This window comes from Bos mutus, chromosome 13 (genome assembly GCF_027580195.1).
Source record: "Bos mutus isolate GX-2022 chromosome 13, NWIPB_WYAK_1.1, whole genome shotgun sequence".
Lineage (NCBI taxonomy): Eukaryota > Metazoa > Chordata > Mammalia > Artiodactyla > Bovidae > Bos > Bos mutus.
The window spans coordinates 70,369,310-70,390,645 of NC_091629.1; the positions used below are offsets into that span (position 1 = coordinate 70,369,310).

The window sequence follows — 21,336 nt, forward strand, 5'->3', positions numbered from 1 at the left end:
GAAAAGCATCGTACTCAGAGACTCTGGAGGACTTTTAGGAAGCAACAGATTCACAGGTATCAATACAAATATAGAAGCCAAACTTCATTTAAGTTCTGTAACTATAGGAAAGCTTATATATGACTTCTAGATCCTCACAAATCCATCTATTTCAGCAAAGACTCTAAAGATATTCCAGTTCTTTGGAAGAGGTCTGAAAAACCCTTAATTAAATTTTGGGATTTAGATGATGAAGGGATATAGAATAAAGGAAGACTCAGTGATCTTTGAGGTTGATTAGATATGGTCACATCAGATTCAGGAATTTTCTTTTGAAAGTGTTAGAAACCTGTTGGCAGAGAGGTCTGAAGACAGGGAGGCTGTCCATAGCAGGCAAGGGCTGGAATGGCCACAGGCAGCAGGTGAGTTCACTTCATCCACAGATCTGCTAAGGCTCAGATCTGCTCAGAATCAACCTTGGGATTGAGGTCCCCGTCTTCTCCAGGTCAGCCTACTCTTCTGAGTACCACTGATTCTCCTTTTTGTAAACAGGATCTGCCCCATTACAGGGTCTCTCAAAGATAAGGTTGTTCAGGAGATAGCCTTCTGAGGATGCCTGGGATTAGAGAATTTGGTCAATGTGTCTCAACCTTTAAATTCATATTTGGGTGTGTATTAAGTTTGTGAAAAAGGTGGAGACCAGAAATTGAGAAACAAAATGAATGAGCTTCAACATTCATAGGAAAAAATGGGAAAAAATGAAGGATATGGCAGAGGAAAGCATCTGAAATGATAGATAAGATAGGTTGAGCTAAAATAATAGGGTTTAAATTGAAAGCAAGCAGTTAGCAATAGAGGGTAGATTTTCTAGTCCTTTCTACTCATATACATTCAAAAGATGTAGAGTAATTGAGAAAGCATGATGTTCTGTGTCACAGTTATCATAGAGAACCAAACCCCCAACACACATTAAATCTAAATAGAGAAAAAAAACTCATGGTTCTGTGCTATCAGCGACAGGCAGGACAGGTGTATCTGCCAGTCCCAGAGGGGCACCTTTACCATGGCCCAGGATTCAAGGTGGTTAATATACACTCAGTTCAGTTCAGTCGCTCAGTTGTGTCCAACTCTTTGCAACCCCATGAATCACAGCACGCCAGGCCTCCCTGTCCATCACCATCTCCCGGAGTTCACTCAAACTCACGTCCATCGAGTCGGTGATACCATCCAACCATTTCATCCTCTGTCGTCCCCTTCTCCTCTTGCCCCCAATCCCTCCCAGCATCAGAGTCTTTTCCAATGAGTCAACTCTTTGCATGAGGTGGCCAAAGTACTGGAGTTTCAGCTTTAGCATCATTCCTTCCAAAGAACACCCAGGGCTGATCTCCTTCAGAATGGACTGGTTGGATCTCCTTGCAGTCCAAGGGACTCTCAAGAGTCTTCTCCAACACCACAGTTCAAAAGCAGCAATTCTTCGGTGTTCAGCTTTCTTCACAGTCCAACTCTCACATCCATATATGACCACTGGAAAAACCGTAGCCTTGACTAGACGGACCTTTATTGGCAAAGTAATGTCTCTGCTTTTGAATATGCTATCTAGGTTGGTCATAACTTTCCTTCCAAGGAGTAAGCGTCTTTTAATTTCATGGCTGCAATCACCATCTGCAGTGATTTTGGAGCCCAAAAAATAAAGTCTGACACTGTTTCCCCTGTTTCCCCATCTATTTGCCATGAAGTGGTGGGACCAGATGCCATGATCTTCGTTTTCTGAATGTTGAGCTTTAAGCCACCTTTTTCACTCTCCTCTTTCACTTTCATCAAGAGGCTTTTTAGTTCCTCTTAATTTTCTGCCATAAGGGTGATGTCATCTGCATATCTGAGGTTATTGATATTTCTCCCGGCAATCTTGATTCCAGCTTGTGCTTCTTCCAGCCCACTACAGGGATTTAATTGCAATGGGCCAACATTTAGTGAGCACCTATTAAGCCCAAGGACTGGAGACTATGGAAACACAAAGATAAGTAAAAAGATTCTTCCTTTCTCGTGTTCACAGCCATCTATTGGGAACCAGATGAGAATAGGAGTAAGAAAGATATAAATGAATTCAGTCTTCAGAGTTGTAATAAACCACCATCAAAGAAGCCAAACTTTTTGTTCAGAAAAACAGAAATCTGTTCAAACGTTAAGCCAAAGGCAGTAGGTCTCAGGCTTGGCCAGTCTGCCAAGGAGACATCACTTGTGATTTTAGGGGTTCCCAGTCTAAAATGGCAAACTACAATCCCTCCTCCTTTGAACCCCTGGGAAATTCAAAATCCAGCATTTTGCATCTTTGAAGGTTTTTAGTATCTGGAGCAAGGTATAATGTCTGAGTACAGGCTCTGGGGTAAAGATTCTCTGGATTCAAAATATGGCTCCACCATCATCTACTGTGAAGAAGTGAAGTTGCTCAGTCGTGTGCGACTCTTTGTGGTCTGATGGACTGCAACCTACCAGGATCCTCTGTCCATAGAATTTTCCAGGCAAGAGTCCTGGAGTAGGTTGCCATTTCCTTCTAAAGTGGATCTTCTCAACCCAGGGATCTAACCCAGGTCTCCCGCATTGCAGGCAGACACTTTACCCTCTGAGCCACCAGGGAAGCCCTGTGTCATCTACTGAGTCTTTGAGTAAATATCTTCCCCTCTCTGTGCTTCACTTAGTTTATCTGTAAAATGGACACCTCATCACAATATTGTTGAGCGAATTAAGTGACCCAACATCTGTAAAGCATTTAGAAGCATTTCTGGGACACAGAAAGCACTGAATAAACATTAGCAACTTTTCTTGTAGAGTCCCATGACTGGGAAGTTCTCACTAATCCTTATCAACCAACACCCAAATCAGAGCAGGAAGAGCGGTAGGTTTAGGAGGCTGGGGGCGAGAAGAATAGCAGAAAACAAAGAGCTGGCTGGTTTTCTGTGCGGCTGGGTATCTCCCACAGTGGCAGTTCTGGGCCGGGGCTAGGAAGGCAAGAGAGTTGCTGGGGCATAAAACGAAAGGAGGCATTTGCTCTCAGTCTCAGGCAAGCAAAGGGCTGCCTGGGTGCCTCGCTTGCCTCACCATAGTTCCAGCCCTGCCAAACGTTCCTGCTGGTTTCCTCCTAAGGCTGGCTCCTTGGGTTTACTGTCATCGTTTTTGCAGGAACAGGAAAGGACATGGCCAAATAGGTGAGAGAAATAAAAAAGTTAGCTAGTCAACTAATTAGTCACCGAACATCTGTAAAGCCACCTGCAGTGAGTGATCCAAGTGTGAAGCCCTAACATGGCTGCCCCCAGGGGCGGTCCAGTCAACAGCGCAAGGGGTGGTGTCAGGACCCCAGCCCCACCCACCCCACTCTTGCTTAGAGAGCAGACCCTGTAAAGGGGAGTCTGTGATTGTGGGTTGGGAGGGACGGCTGGATCGGCAGCAGGGAGAGAGTATGAGGTGGCTCCCAGAGTTGCTGAGTCTCTTGGAATGACTCAGGCTGACCTCATTTAATCCTACAGAAGCATTTTCCCCATGCTTATGCTTAGCATAGCTACAGCCATAACGTCTAGTTCATAACCAGGAATCCATTCTGTCAGAGAGTCTGCTCATGTCCTGAAAGGGCCCCTTGCCGGGGCGCTCTCTGAGATGTCTAGGCGCCCCCTAGTGGTAAAGGTTTGTGCCATGAGCTGCAGAGAGCCCTCGCCACCTGGAAAGCAAAGTCCTGAAAGGTGATAGGAAGACTGTAGAAAAAAGTGCCTTCTCCCTTCCCCAGTGCGAATGGGAGCACCAAACTGGCTGGACCAGAGGCCACGTGCCTCACCTCTGCCAGACAATATGGGGGAAGGATGGGATGCTTGCCAGGCAGAGGCCACACTGAATTTTCAAGAAAAGTCACTATCCATTGTCAAACGTTCTCCCTAATTAGTTTCCGGAGTAGAGTAACAGGCACAACTTGCATGGACACTGAGCATTGGGTTTCTTGCTTGTTTCCAGAGGAAACACACTGGAACCTCTCTGAAAACGGAATGAGGTTTTCTTCCCATCTCCTGGTCCACAGGCTGGTAAGGGGACTGGAGGTCAAGCTGCAGAGCTGGCTCAGACCCTAGGGCTGACCCTGTGGATTGACTCACTGGCCCTCAGTTTCCGGGCCAAGACTGAGTCAGAGTTGTTACTCATTATTTATAGTTAACATATAATGATCACTTAAAGAAATATAGTTGTTAGGACACATGGGCTCAGGTGCCAGACAGCCCAGAATCAAATCCCACCCTCATCCACTACCAGATCTGGGACCTTTGGAAAATGACTTCACCTCTCTGTGCTTTTGTTTTCTAATTTGTAAATCAGGGATAATATATAGTAACTACCAAATAGCGTGACCCAGAGGACTGAATGAGTTAACATGTATAAAGCCCTTTAAATAGAACCAGACACATCATAAGTGCTGGGTTGTTATTATTATTGTTCTTGCTGTTGTAATTGTGTGCTAGGCACATAAATTATTGTGATTATTTGTCTGCTCTCTTTTACGATAATTTATAAAAACCTTGATGTGGACCAGTAGTTTTTCATTCCTTTTTGGACTACACTGGCCCTAAGGATAGATAACGTGGTCCATTTAGAGGATCATAGTAGGGTCTAAAACCATGTGTAGTGCTTGTCACATAGTAGGTACTCAACCAAAGCCGGCAGTAACAGTAATCATCACTAAGAAACAAAGAGAGATGAAAATTCAAGACGGGTAGCAGCCTAGGCACAGGTACCAACTAGATATGAGAATTGCAGCCTCTCGGGCAAATTGCTTAAACCCTCTGGGTCCAGTTCCCTCATACTAAAAAGTTTAGAGCTGGCTGTTCTTTGAGGTAACTGTCAGCTCTAACATTCTATTGTGTTCAGAGAATAGCAACTGGCCGGGTAAGATGGAACTCTCATAGGAGCTTAGCAAACACAGTCGTTTGGTGACTGATGAAAAGAAAGAATGGGAAGAAAGGGGAGCAGGTAGCATTGCGAGGCGTGGTGGAGCTGAGTCAGCCCTTCCTGGGCCTCATTGGAAACCGTCTACATCCCTCCTCCAGCTCCTATGGCTGACTCCATTTCTGGGTTCCCAGTTCATATGGTCTGATTAGACTTTACTAGTGAGGGGATATGCAGATGACACCATGCTTATGGCAGAAAGCAAAGAAGAACTAAAGAGCCTCCTGATGAGGTTGAAAGAGGAGAGTGAAAAACTGGCTTAAAACTCACCATTCAAAAAACTGGTAAGATCAAGGTATCCAATCCCATCACTTCATGGCAAATAGAAGGAGAAGCGGGAACAGTGACAGATTTTCTTTTCTTGGGCTCCAAAATCATTGCAGACAGTAACTGCAACCATGAAATTAAAAGACTCTTGCTCCTTGGAAGAAAAGCTATGACAAACCTAAACAATGTATTAAAAAGCAAAGACATCACTTTGCTGACAAAGGTCCATATAGTCAAGGCTATGGTCTTTCCAGTAGTCACATACAGATGTGAAAAAAGAAGGCTGGGTGCTGAAGAATTGATGCTTGAATTTTGGTGCTGGAGAGGGTTCTTGAGAACCCCCTGGACAACAAGGAGATCAAACCAGTCAATCCTGAGGGAAATCAACCCAGAATATTCATTGGAAGGACCGGTGCTGAAGCTGAAGCTCCAATTCTTTGGCTACCTGATGCAAAAAGCCAACTCATTGGAAAAGACCATGATGCTGGGAAAGATGGAGTGCAGGAGGAGAAGAGAGCAGCGGAGGATAAGATGGTTGGATGGCATCACTGACTCAATGAACAAGAATTTGATCAAACTCCGGGAGATGCTGAAGGACAGGGAAGCCTGGAGTGCTGCAGTCCAAGGGGCTGGACGTGACTTTGCAACTGAACAACAATGAATACGGGGATTCTAAAAAGTGCATTAACCTGAAATCAGAGAAGCAGCTTCTTCCTGTTGCTCCAACTGGGTAGAAGTCACAACTTTCTTGCACCCCAAATCCATTCCCTCTTCAAAATAGGGAGGACACTGTCTCCCTTCAGCAAACCTCCCAGCAATCTTGAAGGTAAATGATTTCAACTTACTAAAATGAACTTTAGGAACTGTGGACTGTTTGAGGAAAAGAAAATGGAGATGCTCTGAGCCAATTTGGGGCAGGCTTTTAAAGACCAGAAATGTATATTATACTGTTTTGATGAGCTCTTCATTAAAAAGAAAAAAAAAGACCAATGCATACTAGAGGTGACAGTGGGAATGTCAATCAATAGAACTGAAAGTACATGTGGATAACTTAAAAAATTTTTAATTACAGGTAAGCATCCTGCCCAGTCCCTCAGAGAACTTCAGAGTCCATCGTTGCAAGGCTCTCAGCTTCCCTCCTATACTGTCCATCCCGGGTACTCTCAGGGAATATATTACTGTAAATTTGCATATATTAGCATTATCAAGAACATGAAATGGTCCTATTATTATGTAAGCAGCCTCAGTTTTTACAGGCTGTCAGTCAACTGCCTCCAGGCTTGGCAGCATCTAGGCTGTTGGCAGATAGAACATTCCAACCTGCTTTTTCCTGTCATGTTTTTGACAAACATTATCATGAGCCAGGTGCCTTTTTCGAACCGTCACCTCATCTCAGGCAGCTGCCTTATCTATCAAGAGGAGCACCCATTAAGAATTGGGGACATTATTTCATCAGGTAATTAACCAAGCTAAATGAGCATATAAATTCATTTCCAATTCAACTTTCCATTTCTTTTCCTGGCTGCTAATAGAGGGAGCGGAGTCAGTAATGTGTTATGAATGAATGATGTGTGAGGTTTGTCTTAATAAAGAACACATGTCCGTGCACATTTTTACAGCCAACAATTATGAGAACTCTGACAATTTCAAAACATCCACAACACATTGAAAAAAGCACTATCTTGTGTTTCATGATCGATTATAAATATGAAAAGTTGTGTTTTTTAAAAGGAGATTTTAAAATGCATTTGCAATCAGAGCCGAATACACTCAAAAGTCACCATAGGCCTCCCCTACAGCCCCTGCAAATCTCTGCACCTGCCCATGACCTCACCTCCCTTAAATGCCACAAACCAGGACATTCTCCAGGAGGATGAACTGAGTGTCCCATGTGAACCCTCCTCGACAGGCTTTATTTCAAAAGGAATGGGACTGAGGACAAGGTCTTTAAGTTTGGACTTCTTTGATTTTTTTAAGAGAAGAGGAACATTAGGTTTGCAATCTACCCAGTCACCACCTTCTCCCTTCATGTAACCCAGACTTCAATCACGTGAACTACATTCAGCATTATGCCCAAGACAATGAGTTTTCCCTTAGAGCAAAACAGATCTGTGCAATTGGAAAGCCCAACTCGCCAAAAGGATGAGAAGGAGGACTCCAGTTATTCAGACTGGTCTGAGGTTAGGCCCCAACATCTACTCCATGACAAGGACAAGACAACTTTCTGTAAATGCAGACTCCAGTGACTTTGGGGTCAGGAGGTTTCTTGGAACAGAAATCAACAGAAATGGAGTTTCTCTTAAATGATTAGTGGTTAACACTTCCCCTCACCCACCCATAGCAGGGGGCGAAGGTGACAGGACCCAGCTTCAAAAGATAACCCCTTCCCCATATGACAAGCTTAGTCCTGAGTGCAAATTGGTCCTGAACTTTGGGAAGGGTCGAGAGTAAATTCAGTGATGGGGAAAGAATAGTAAAGGTGAAGAGATTCCCGTCAAAGCAGAAACCAAGAGTCCCTTCGTTGGCAGCCAGGCTGAATGGCAGGCCCTCACACGTGGACCGTCACGCCAAGGAGCCACAGGATGCAGTTTGGCTGTATTCAGAGTGCTCTGATCAGGCAGGTCCCTGCCAACTTCTGTGCTGAGGAAGAATTGTGTTGATTAATAGGAAATGTGCATGAAGAAAACAAACATCACAGCAAATGCCTCTCGGCTCTAAAGCCAGAGGATTTTGATCTTCTCCAGGATTGGGTGGGGGACATGGCATTAGGAATAAAGCCCAGAAGCACATCCCTCTCTGTGCTGACTTCCTTGCCATCTTCATTAGCCAGGTGACTCTGAGTGATCATTCATTCACTGTGGCCACTTACACAATTTGTAGAATATCTCAAATGTTCCATGTTTCACATCTCAGGCCTGGTTGTAGGCATTGGGACTGCACATAAGACTCTCAGATGGGGTTTTTGGCTTCAGAAATTTATCAGTGACAGCTTAGTCAAAGAGGAGACTCTTCTGCCTGTGGGTAATTATGAAGATGAGACCAACCCTGATCTTGCTTCTTGGAGAAAAAAGGCCCTGTCAACACTCCCTTCTCTGGAAACTAGCTGCTCCCCACAGGCCCTGGTGAAGGGACAGGGTGTCCTCTGACCACAGCTGATGGGATCAGACCTAAATACAGGACCCAAGATGAGCTAAGAGATGTTTTGCCCTGAGAATTAGAATTGTAACCCAAAGACTATCATCCCAGACAGTGTGGCTGAGAGACGAAGAGACCTGGTTTCCAACCAGGTGCACCTCGACAAACAGAGAATGTCTGGCTATGGGAAAAGGGCAGAAGAAATCAGATACCAAGAGGGAAGCAGAAATAAGAGATTGCCCAAGTGTCGTGCAGAGACGAGAGGACCACTTCAGGTCCTGATTTATTCAGCCCCAGTGGAACCTGGCTGTACTTCCCACCACAGGGTCCTTTGATTTGGACTGGATTGAGTGTCCTTTGATACGGACCAGGGCCCTTTAAGGGGCCAGTGCAGACACTGCTATAGGGGTGGAAGCTGATCCTGTGAGCAGGCCTGTAGGGCCAGGAGGTTGGCACTGAACTGGCAACCTTTGCCGTTTCATTCCATTCATAGAGGAGTAGGTCCTGACATGTTCCCCTACCCTCTCTTACCCTGCCTTGGGCCCAACAGAGGGCCCACTGTGTGGCTGAGGAACATTTTTTAAATCCTTGTTAGAAGATATGGCTTCCATGACCTTGAGCTCATTTGTTTAGTTTCCAGCTTCTGCTTCTTCTGTTTTCCCCCAAAGAGCTCTGCTAACGTTACCTGGTGGCTGCTTCCTGAGCCGTGAATCAGCGCGCTGTAATCAGTCCCTCTGTGAGTTCTGAGAGAGCCTGTTCCTCTGAACGCTCAGCTGGCACTCGATGCTTCCGACGAGTGCTTGGAAGCTGCATTGCCGTCTGGACCGATTTTCCATTTGTCAAAGGAACATGTCTTGTTTTCACAGTTAGAACTCCTAGAGAGCCAGGGCTATGTATTGTTCTTTTTAAAGCCCCGATATGTGATCACCTCTGTGTAAGAGGAAGACGTCTGCTAGCAAAATGACAATCAAGTCATTTCCCCGGCTCCCGAGTGCAGTGCTTCTCTGCTCATCAGAACTCGAGGAGGTGAGATGGCTCTGGACTTGAGCTACAAGCCCACAAGCCCCTTCTGCCCTCCATCCACCCTGGGGCAGAACCCTTAGGGATCCAAAAGACCAACCCATATTTCAGAGGAGGAAACCAAGGCCAAGAAAAATGTTACCCTCTCCACATCACCCACCTCATCCCTCTCCACTGGCCTCTATCAAATAGGCGGCTCCGTTTTGGTTTATGACGGTGAGGAGGAGGGGGCAGGTCCGAGAGTCTTTCTCTGCTTCTTGTCCAGACTCTGGAAGTTGTGGGGAGCCTGGCTTTTGACGAGTCCCCCACCCCTGCTTCCAGATACTAGTGAGCCTGGCCCACTCCCTCCTGGCCACCTTTCTGGTCACAGAGTCCAGCGCAGCACTGACCTTGAATGACTGGTCGCAGAACTTCTCTAGGCTTTTCTGATTTAAACCGTTTCCTCTGCATCACCCCCAACCACCCCCCAAAGGATTCATAAAACCAGGATTCATAAAACCGGGCAGGCTAGCCTCCCTCCAGCTCCAGGCTTCCCCCCACCCCACAGGAATTTGCTCAGGCTCCCTCCTGGGGAAGGGCGTCCCAGAATGCATTTCTCTACCAATGACATCCAGCCTCAGACAAGGCACATTTTATGCAAAGCAGGCACAAGATGGGCAGTTTGGCAGGAGTTCAGTTACCTCAGTTCATGGCAACTCTCGCCAGCTGTCTCTGCAGAGGAAGTAGTGTGTTAATTAATGGGAAATTCGTGTGAAGGAGGTTCATGCCACTTATCAGAGCAAAGCACCCCTCAGGAAGCCCAAGTCTCTCGAGAGTCATGGTGTTGAGCAGGTTGGGGGTGTTTGTGAAGGAAGAAGTGGCCCTGCCTTTCCTCCAGAGCCTCGTACAATCTCTCTGTCCCTCCTCCCCACACTAATGAGACACTTTCCTCCCCGTTGTCTCCCCCGGCAGCGGAAATGAGTCTTTTCAGAACAGTCAGCGCCTGCAGAACCCAGCTCTGCAGGGAGGCCCAGCCGACAGTCACAGTGCCTCTGGCTGCAAACGTGGGCTCTTAAGGATGCTGCTAGGCAGCCTCAACTCCTCGCCTCCCTGGGGGTGTTTCTCATCTACTAACACCCGCTTCCATTAGCCCCTCGCAAAGCTGTGGCTTCTCTGTGCAGAGCCTAGCAGACACCCAGCCCTGATCATGCTGCATGTCAATTATAGCTCCAGGCATCTGTCTCTCCCACAAGGCCCTGCACGCCCTGAGGACACAGCCCCACCACAGTCATTGGTCCATACTGTGGGATGATTAAACATGTTGAATAAATGAATGATTGACTAAACTCCCAGGACTGGCTCTGGTAAACCCAAATTAAAGTGAAAATTACACGAATACATGAGTACTATATCAAGCAGTACTACTCCAGAATATTTGCATTCTGAAACCTAGCATTTCACCAACCTAGCGAAAGGAATTGGAGAATTTTAAGCACCAGGTCAATGGGAGCGAGGAGAGTTTGAGGAAAACTCAATGACCCGTTAGGGAACCCTTCAAGCCCAGGGTGCAGGCAATAAGGTAGTGGGTGTGTGTGTGTGTGTGTGTGTGTGTGTGTGTGTGTTAGTTGCTGAGTCATGTCCAAATCTCTTGCGACCCCATGAACTGTAGTCCACCAGGCTCCTCTGTCCTTGGAGATCTCCAGGCAAGAATACTGGAGTGGAGTGGGTAGCCATCCCTTCTCCAGGGGATCTTCCCAACCCAGGGATTGAATCCAAGTCTCCCACATTGCTGGCAGATTCTTTACCATCTGAGCCACCAGAGAAGCCTAATAAGGTGGTAGAGAATTTAAAAGCAATAAGAAATTTGACCAAAATTGGTTTACTTTTTATTACCACTTTCTCCAGCAAGTTTAAACAATGCCATTGATAAAATACCTCTCCCACTCTCCCCAAAATCTTTACCTGGTCTAAGCTGTAAGCAGTCGTTGCAGTTTATTGTTGAGTATTGGTAAAAGTGTTCTTGCCTGGAGAATCCCAGGGACGGGGGAGCCTGGTGGGCTGTCGTCTCTGGGGTGGCACAGAGTCAGACACGACTGAAGCAACTTAGCAGCAGCAGCAGCAGCAGCAGCATTGGTAACAAGAAAAGAGAAATTCTACCAGATTTCTTTTCTGGGTGCTATTCTTCTTTTAATTTTACAATTATTACTGAAAATAGTTTTGTTGTATAGAAGAGGTGGTTGTTAAAATAGGATCCACTTCAGATGTCAAGCCAATAATGCTATTGGGAAAATCCAGGCCACTAAAATCATATTACAGAAGTGATGCACCCACTGCAGACCAGCTGTGTCCCTACCATTCACTCACTAGTCCTTCTCTGCTCATTTGTCTTGTTTTCCTTTCTTCATAGCATTTTGCACCATCTGAAATCCTCCCTTCCCCCCTTCCTCCCCATCCCCTTCTCTTTCTCTCTCAGGCCTCCAACTAGAATATGTTCTCAGGAGAACCGACGCGGTATTTGTCTTTGTACTGTGTATGCTGCTGCTGCTAAGTCGCTTCAGTCGTGTCCGACTCTGTGCGACCCCGTAGACGGCAGCCCACCAGGCTCGGCCGTCCCTGGGATTCTCCAGGCAATGACACTGGAGTGGGTTGCCATTTCCTTCTCCAATGCATAAAAGTGAAAAGTATATAGAAGGTGCTTAAAGAACATTCATTGGATTAATCAATTAATTAGATAACCTACACTTAAGGCCAATTTCTATTCCGGTCTTAAAATGCTGACCTCTGGATGGGCCTTGATGCCAGAGTGGGTGGACCTTTGGCTGTAGGTCCATATCCTTTAATTAAGTCACTCTTTTTGCTCAGTGATGCTATGATAGCTCAAGTCACGTTGCTAAGGGCAACATACCTTTGCTTTTCCATCTTCATCCACTCCCCTCAAAAAAGGTACAAAAAAAGATCTTTTAGAAGTTCAGGTGTGAAAAGTCCCCAAAGGAAGAAAAATGTCCCCAAACTATATTCTTATGTAGTCTAATCATAATTATAAAGTCTCAGTTCATCAACTTGAACAATTTTTTTTAGCTGCTACATTAGCAGGTTTTAAAGGTATTTGCTTCTTATTTATTTTTACATTTTGTTTGGGGTTTTTTGGAGAAAGAGAAACTTTAAGACATGAAGATGCAAAAACATAAGTTTCCAGGCACCATAGTTTGTAGTCTAAGTTATATGGGGCAGGAGGAAGGAACATGGGTAGCTAGCTCCTCACAGCACTGAGGCTGTGATGAGGGCTAAGGCTGACAGTGGGACCCTTGGTCTGACCAGCACTGATTCCTCCCTCTCCCACAACCCCCACGTGCAGTCTCCGGTTCTTCTAGACTTTAACTCCAAACTGTTTCTCAAATCAAACCCTTACTATCCATTTATTAATAACTGCCTTCTGGTTTCTCCATCATCAAATCCCCCATCCATTCTACCCAAGGCCAACAATCAAATCATGCCTCTCACTGTATAAAATGCTCCAGTAGCTTCTTTTTGCCTAGAAAGAAAGGTTCAAGCTCCTTAACAAGCCATACATAGGATCTCCATGTTGGCACATGTATTTCTTGTTCTTCATCTTGCTCTTACTGATCTAAGAAACCCAGCTCTTGTAGTTCTTTGAACCCCTTCTGAAGCTACTCACCTGTGTCTGTGTATAGGTTGACCTTATGCCCCTAATCCTCTACCCAACCTTATATTGTCTGGTTGATTCCTACTCATCTTTAAAGACTCAATCTGTTTCACCTCCCCTAGGAAGCCTCCTTGAAAACACTTCACCCAGTCAGAAGTAGATCCATCCCTTCTATATTCCCAAAGATTTTTTTTTTAATCATTCCTTGTATGTTCTCAAATAATAACATGCCTGTGGATCCATTAACCTTTTAGACGGGAATTCCTGAGGTCAGAGACTGGATCTTATTCATTAGTGCTTAGAACAGTATCTGGCACATAGTTAATTAGCCCTTAGTGAGTGTTTGCTGAGTGAATTAAGTATCTGAATGACAGAGTAGATTTTTTTTTTAAGTCATCCTTTTTTGAATTGAATTATTTGAATATATTTCCACTGAATTTTTATTTTATTTATGACTATGACACAGGGCATGCAGGATCTCAGTTCTCCCACCAGGGATCAAACCCATGCCCCCTGTAGTAGAAGCAGAGTCCCAACCATTGGACGACCAGGAAAGTCCCAGAAAGAAGTTGTTATGACTTAAGTATATATTCTTAGAAATGTCAAAAAGTAAAATTACATATCATCCATTTACGGACATACCCACATCCAAAGAAGAACTGCTTCTTTGTAAAAACAAAATCATATGAACATGTGATCACCCTGGTCATCCTGGGAAAAGTTTGCCCAAGAGCCAGTCTACCTGCTCCTAGCCTTGCTTTCTCAAATCCCAGGAAGGTACGCATTGCCCCATTTTGTGCATGGAGGATTTTATTCTCCAGAGTTGCTTAGTTAGCACTTTTTACAGGCTCTAAAATAACTTACTTATTACTGGGTCTAGTTTCACCTCAGTTCAAAGCAGAAGTAGAAACACAAGGAGCTGCAGACAGGACCCGATCGCTAGGGAGTTTGCTGAAAACAGAGTCTTGATCTGCAAGCTTCTAGGGATAGCAGTTAATTCCATGATGATACATCTCTGTTTCTGGGAAGAGCTTTTTCAGCCTACCCAAAACCTACAGATATTCTGATAAAGCTTCCCAGTTTCTCTAATATGTGCTCAGCTTCACCCTGCTAAACACAACCCACCTGGACAGCTGATCAGACTGTCCCCTATACTCATGAAGTACGAGGGTCAGAGCATGACAGCAAGTGTTTTCTGGGACTGGACACTCCACTTTTCCTCTTACCACAGCTCAGCCTCTGTATTTCTGTCATGTTTCCCTGAGTGGTCTTTAAGAATTAGGAAGACGCAGCATTGCGGGTCATTGGAAAGCACGTAATCAGGTACTGCAAGAAAATGTAAATTGGAGGATTCTGAGGACATGAGTACAGGCTGGTCTTCCGAGATTGCACAATCCCAAATAGGGCTTTTCCTGGCAGGACCATGCCAAGAAGATGCCCTTGTAGTCATCAAGCCCAGGCCATGTGGTAAGGGCACACAGTAAACCCTCAGTGAATGTCCCCAAAGACAGGGGGCAGAAAGTAGCAAAGAATAATACCAGTAACTGCCAGATGACGTGCTTTCATCAGGTTGGGACTAGAAGATTGTGCAAACTCCATGATAGAACAAGGTTCTTGTCCTCATTACACTCCCAGTGCCTCTAAATGTCCAGAAACCCAGGTAGCAAGATGTTCCAGAAATTTCCCAGATCTCCTATAAATAACAAACAAAACAAAACCAGAGAAAAATGTGGAATCTGGCCCCAAGGCCACAGGTGCAAGGCCTGGCATCAAGGCCACAGAAGTGGAGCCCAGAACCAAGATCACCTCTGAAACTGACTGAACCCTTTTGTAACTGTTGCCAAAAGTCCCCCTGATCATCACCAGCAGGCTTCCTGACTCCCAATTAGGCAAATAGCTTAGTTGGTAAAGAATCTACCTGCAATGCAGGAGACCCCGGTACGATTCCTGGGTCCAGAAGATCCCCTGGAGAATGGATAGGCTACCCACTCCAGTATTCCGGCCTGGAGAATTCCATGGACTCTATAGTCCATGGGGTCGCAAAGAGCTGGACACCACTGAGCAACTTTCACTTTCGCCCACCCAGTAGTCCCTATAGTGCCCTAAGCAATCACCTAATTCCATCCTTCCAGCAGGAATTTTCTTTGTCTGGAGGCCATAAAAAATTGGCTACTAACCCACGAAAAGTGTCAGCTCTCCCTGGCCTGTCAGGAGGTCAACCCACTACGCTCGCAGTGCCCATGTTATCTCTGCTTTTCATTCTTAGTAAACTCACTCCCTTCTGAAATGCTCTGTGTCTAGAAATTCTTTTCCAACCCGAGTTCAGACTTCCTCAGCAAAGAAACACTTCTGTCAGCCATTCATTTATTTGACAAATATTTATTGACATCCCTCCATATGCCAAGCACTTGACTGGATCATGAACTAAAAGACTGTGTCCTTTTTGTTCACTGCTGTACTCCCAATACATGGTATAGTACGTGGCACACAGTAGGTCCTCAATAGAATGCCCAAATAAATTTAAAAAAAAATTTTTTTGATGGGAAAATTAATTCAGTCTATGAAATGAAACATTTTTCCCTTTTCTTTTTTTAGTGTTGGACATTTTCTTCATTCAAACTGATACAAAGCCCAAGGTTGCCAGACTAATATACAAAGAGTGCTGTTTTGACTAAAAATATGAGTATGACTTCAACTACACTTCCGCTATATGTGAAATCTAACAGTGAGCTAATTATTTTATCACTCGTAAATCTGACTCAAAAACAGTCTCAAAAACGTGCTCCAAAAGATTTAAAATACGAAACGTCCAAATAAATTTTAACAAAGATCAGTTTCTAACATGACAGCATGAGGGGCTCTGCAGACTTGTTTCCCAGTGAAATTGGTGAAAACTATTTTTCAAAACACCCATTTAAAACCCCTAAAAATGGTTTGAAGGGCATACAGTAAAGGAGGGGGGGAAATATATTCAAGAAAATCTAGGGACTTCCCTGGGGTCCAGTGGTTAAGACTGTGCTTCCATTGCAGCAGGGCTCAGGTTTGAGGACCTGCTCAGGGAACTAAGATCCCACATGTAGTGCAGCCAAAAGACAGAGAAAGAAGATCTATGAAAATTCAGTAAAAAAAAAAGGAATGACTGGTATTTGAGCCATTCGCTTCCTGGCCTTCTGGGTTCCCTGAGGCAGAGACTCCCCTTTAGGCTGGTGGAGCCAAGATCACAGCGCCTCCTCCTTCCAACCCACCACCCCAACCCCCAGCTCCCGTTAGAGGACTGTCTTCCCAGGAGGAGTGGGACATCAGCATTTTCATCCAGCCTCAGCCCCCCATTGCTGGGGTTAAGTTGTGGGCAAGTGTCTTGGAGAGGTGGGGGGTTCCCTTAAGGCCCCACTGATGGAAGGTAGGCTTTACCCTGGGTGCAGTACTGATGAAAATCCTGGGGCCCCCATCACTACTGGTCCAGCTTGGCAGGCAGTGCCACTGTTAGAAGTGGCAAAGAGCCAACTCCTAGGATGGGGAGTCACGCAGAGGAAGGGGTGCCATTGCCACTGCTCCTAGCTCTCCTGCCTCAGAAATTGTGCCTGGAGGGAGCAAAAGATCCTGCAACTGATAGATCCTCAACTCTTTCCAGAGGAATTGGCTTCTTTTTGCAACAAATTTGTAGAGAAGTTCAAGCCTAGGAGCTCTCATGGACAGTAAATATTGCAGTGGTGGTGGGGTGGGGTGGAATAGGGAAGAGGCTGGCTACTTTTCAGAAGAGCTCAGGTCAGAGGTGGCCTGAGTGGACCCCCTCCTAAGGTCAGAACAAATACCAGTGATCAGGAAATTTTTCCTTCAAGAAAACCTGAATGTGATTGGATTTGTCTTCAGAGCAATTTATGCCTCTGGGGTATTTCAGAAAATAATAGAGCGATTAATCAGCCAGCAATAGTGGAGCCTAACAGCTGGCTGTGGTCAGGAAAAGAGAAGACTATAAAGCTCTATCCAACCCACTTCTTCCCAGTGTGACTGTCCCCCACCCAAAGCTGTAGGTCCCTAAGGAGCCAAATCTGAGGTTCAACACTGCGTGTGTGGGGCGGGAGAGGGGGCAGGAAACTTCATTAAAACAATCTCGCCAATCACTAAAAAACTAAATTGGCAAATAACAAGCCCTGGGAAGTGGGAGTGAGGAAAGTACCAGAGTTGTGACAATATGTCCAGTTTCCAACAAAAAATTCCAAGACATGCAAAGACACAGGAAAGTATGACCCAGATCCTGGGCAGGCAACAGTGACAGCCTGTGAGAGCAAGCAGATGGTAGAATTAACAGAAAAAGACTTCAAAGTAGCCGTTATAAATCCTTCAGTGAAGGAAAGGAAACTATGACTAAAGAAGTTAAGAAAGGTATGATGATAACTGTCACATCAAAGAACATCAATAGAGTTATTAAACGAGTTCATATATAAATGAATCAGTGAACAGGTGAATGAAAGAACAGACTTTTAGCAGCAGGATTACCCCTGGCATTTGCACAGTCTAGGATAAGAGTGAAAAATGGAGCCCTATCTACCATATATCTAAATATTTAAAAGTTACAAATCAAACTGACCATTAAATAAAGTATATGTTATCCTCATACTTCGAAAAATGTACTTTCATAATCACTTTAGACACTTGGAATAAGACTGTGAACAACCCAACCCACAGAATTCAAGCTCTGTCTCCCAGCCTTCCTCCAAAATCTGCTTTTGGCCATTGGAGCCACATCTGTCCTCAAAACCCCTCTGCAGGCTCTGGAGGGGGCCCAGAGCCATCTGATTGGGGAATCTCTGGGTATGAGATTGCAGAGTCGGTCTAGATTAGAACAGGCAGAATCACCAAGAGGGCTGTTAAAAGGTGGGACTGACTGCTAGTCCCATACTTCAGAGTTTCTGATGGAGTGGCTCTGATTAGAATCTGAAAATCTGCATTTCTAACAAATTCCTAGATGATGTGATGCTGCCATTTTGGAGACTGAGATCTGAGAGCCACAGATCTAGAAGGAAGATGGGCCGTGGGCCCTGGGTGGGTGTAGCTTCTTTGACCTTTAGGGAGGGCCCTTTGGAAGAGAGCCAGAGCAGGGTCTTCTTAAGCACGGGGCCCAGGACAGGGCTGTCTTGTCCGGTGCTGCTTGGCAGCAGCAGAAGGTATACCAGGCAGCCTGGGAGATGCCGGGGATAATGTATAATGGGGCGCCTGCAACTCTGAATGCAGCCATTTTTCTTTCAGCACTGGAGTCCAGTCATTTGACCAGAAAACACATACTCCCTAGCAACTGACCAACCACTTTACTTCAACCAAGTCCAAGTGCCAAGGGGTATAAGGATGCTCTCATTCCTTCTCTCACTAGTCATGGGATGACACAGCAGCAGGGTCAACCGAGGTTCCAGTGAGAACAGGGACTGCTTTGTTCACTCTTGAGAAATGCTAACTCAATTCATTTGAGCACAAACCCTTTTTCTGGAGTCTCCTCTATTAACGTCACGTGCAAGTATTTTGGGAATCGCAGTACTGCCCTGTTCTAACAGGAGATTCAACTGCCTCCTCCATCACTTTTAAAAAGATAACCAAGTAATAAAAAAAAAAAAAAAGATTTATTTTCTTACTTTCTCTGACCAAGATGTAAGAGATGTCAAATGACAAGCTATGGTCACAGAAGAAAAGACTGAAAACAAAATGACATGGTGAAATCACAGTGTCCATTATCTATGAAAAGACCCTGATGCTGGGAAAGATTGAAGGCAGGAGAAGGGGATGACAGAGGATGAGATGGCTGGATGGCATCACCGACTCAATGGACATGAGTTTGAGTAAACTCCAGGAGTTGGTGATGGACAGGGAGGCCTGGCGTGCTGCAGTCCATGGGGTGGCAAAGAGTCAGACACAACTGAGCGACTGAACTAAACTGAACTGAAAGAGGCAGAGGAGTGATCTGCAAGATTCAAGTTAATGCTACCCTGTTGGGCAATCTTTTGTTCAACAGATTGATTTTATAAAATCTGCATCTATAATCTTACTTTACTTTGGGCACACCAAAGCAGTAGTAGGTAGGCTACTTTATTATTTTTTTTTAAGTTCATGCATTCTTTCAACAGAGTCGGACATGACTGAAGCGACTTAGCAGCAGCAGCAGCAGCAGCAGCCATGACTAAAGTTTGGAAACATCAAGTCACGAAGGAGCCAAATAACCAAATCACCATTCCCAGGACCTACCTTCCCCTCAGCAGACATGTGCATCTTGAAGTTCTCTTCCTTCCCTGTGGTCAAGAGGTCACCGTCAGCCCTCCAGCACACTGAGGAAGTGACTTTCTCAAGGCCGCCGACCACTCATCCCTCCCAGACACTGGGGAGCAGCGTGGAGGTCATGTGCACCAGGAGATGAAGGGTTAATATGCAGCTTAGCCTCGTGAAATAAAACCCCCAGAATTCGCTCAAGGACATCCTTTAAATTCTTTTCCTCCAGCACTTTGTTTGCAAGCCCATAAATAGCTCCTCTTCAAACACAAACTGAAAGCCCAATCTAATAAAAGAGGTAAAACTGTTTCGGGGCTGAAGTGTTTATTGTATTTGCACAGGTCAGGGCTGTAGTGTTTGTTCTGATCTCAGTTTAAATAAGAGGGAAAGAATTCGAGTACAGCATCGAGGAAGGCTTTCTTCACCCACCACAACTGCACATGGTGTCCTAGAGGCTGCCTGCTCATCAATGGACGCAGACCGAGATGCTCAGAACAGCTACGGGCTCAAGTGTCAAGGGGACACTTGAGCCGGGAATTAGACAAAGGAAATAGCTCCTGCTTTGTTGTTGGAACTCGCCTTAGATCATCAGCCAACAATAATGGTGGTGGACAGAGGGAAAAAACCTTCTCGTACATTGCTCTCTAAGAAGAGGCTAAGTGCTGGTGTTTCATGCTGGTTATAACTGGAAGAGCTGCTGACGTCTCATCTAATTCCATCCTCTAATTTTGCATATACGAAAATCTAGATCCAGAGCTCTCAGGCAGCTTGCTGAAAGGTAGGCAGGCAGAAAGGAAGGAAGGCAGTATAGGTAGCAAGCAAGGAGGGAGGCGATGAGTAGGTAGGTGGGCTGTTTACCAGGCACCAGTCCACCTCCTCTGGCCATAGCTGGACTTCTTTATAAGCTCGTGAAGAGATCAATAAGGGATTTAGACAATTTATGTGTGAAAGCTTCTCAATTCACTCTTAAAATAGCAGCATGCCCATCTGAGGTGACTGGCTAAACTCTGAAAAAGAACATCACAGAGTCTTCGGACATAACCCTCATAAAAATAAGTGATTTGCCAGTAGCTCTTGTAATATTCTCTTCTGTTTTTCTCGATGTTCCTAAATTTTTATGTTTACAAGAAGACAAAAGGAAGTGCTTTTATGACATTTTTCCAGTAGTTTATCTGAATATTGTCAGGTTCCCGGCTGCTTTATTCTGGGCTCTGTTCATATTAGCAACACCTCTAGTACATGGCACAGCATAAAGTGAATCTGGATGTAATAACTGGTGAGAAAGAAGCACAACCCAGTAGACTGCTGAATTAATTAAAAGAAAAAAAGAGGCCAGGATACCGTCCTGAAGAAAAAAAAACAGAAAACCTCCCCTGATGTCTTGTCTTGTGGCAGCAGTAGACACAGATGGCCTGTTAAAGACAAAAGTTTCCATGCAGTGGGAAGAGTCTCCTTCAGAAACACAGCTTCCATTATCTCAGGAGGGCGTTTAAGGACACCAGTTCTTGGCTTCTGGACCCGGCAGGAAAGAATCAGCTCGTTTGCCTAGTGCTGACATCCGCTAGGGGGAGGCAGCAGCCTTCTGTGGATTTCTTCAGGGAGGAACTCCCCAAAAGGCAGTCCCCTGAAATACAAACAGAATGATGGAAGCTGGGAAAGGAGGAAGGTGTCTCTTTCGCCGTGGACACACCTCAGTTTGAAGAAAGCTCAATTCAAGGATTTAGCTCTTCTTTCAACAAACAGTCATTGAGGGGCTATATGATACGTGTCTAAAGTAGGCAGTGGGAACAGTGGACATCACCACACATGGAAGTACCAGCCTCTCTTCCATTTTGGAATCATGTATTGGGCTTTCCTAGTTTCTCAGATGATAAAGAATCTGCCTGCAGATAAAGAATCTGCAACAGGGGATGCATGTTCGATCCTTGGGTCAAGAAAATCCCCCGAAGGAGGAAATGGCAACCCACTCCAGTATTCTTGCCTGTAAAATTCCATAAACAGAGGAGCCTGGAAGGCTACGGCCCATGGGGTTGCAAAGATTCGGGACACGATTGATCAACTAG

General features: G+C 45.2%; 1 protein-coding gene across 1 annotated transcript in view; it reads right to left on the reverse strand.

Moving 5' to 3' along the window:
* The window catches only part of LOC138990490 (metabotropic glycine receptor-like), a 218,316-nt gene extending 198,945 nt beyond the window's left edge, over positions 1-19,371 (reverse strand). Inside the window, exon 1 of the mRNA XM_070382040.1 lies at positions 19,253-19,371. The gene's annotated coding sequence lies outside the window, so the exon portion shown is untranslated. The remainder of the gene's footprint in view (positions 1-19,252) is intronic.
* Positions 19,372-21,336: the final 1,965 nt, after the last annotated feature.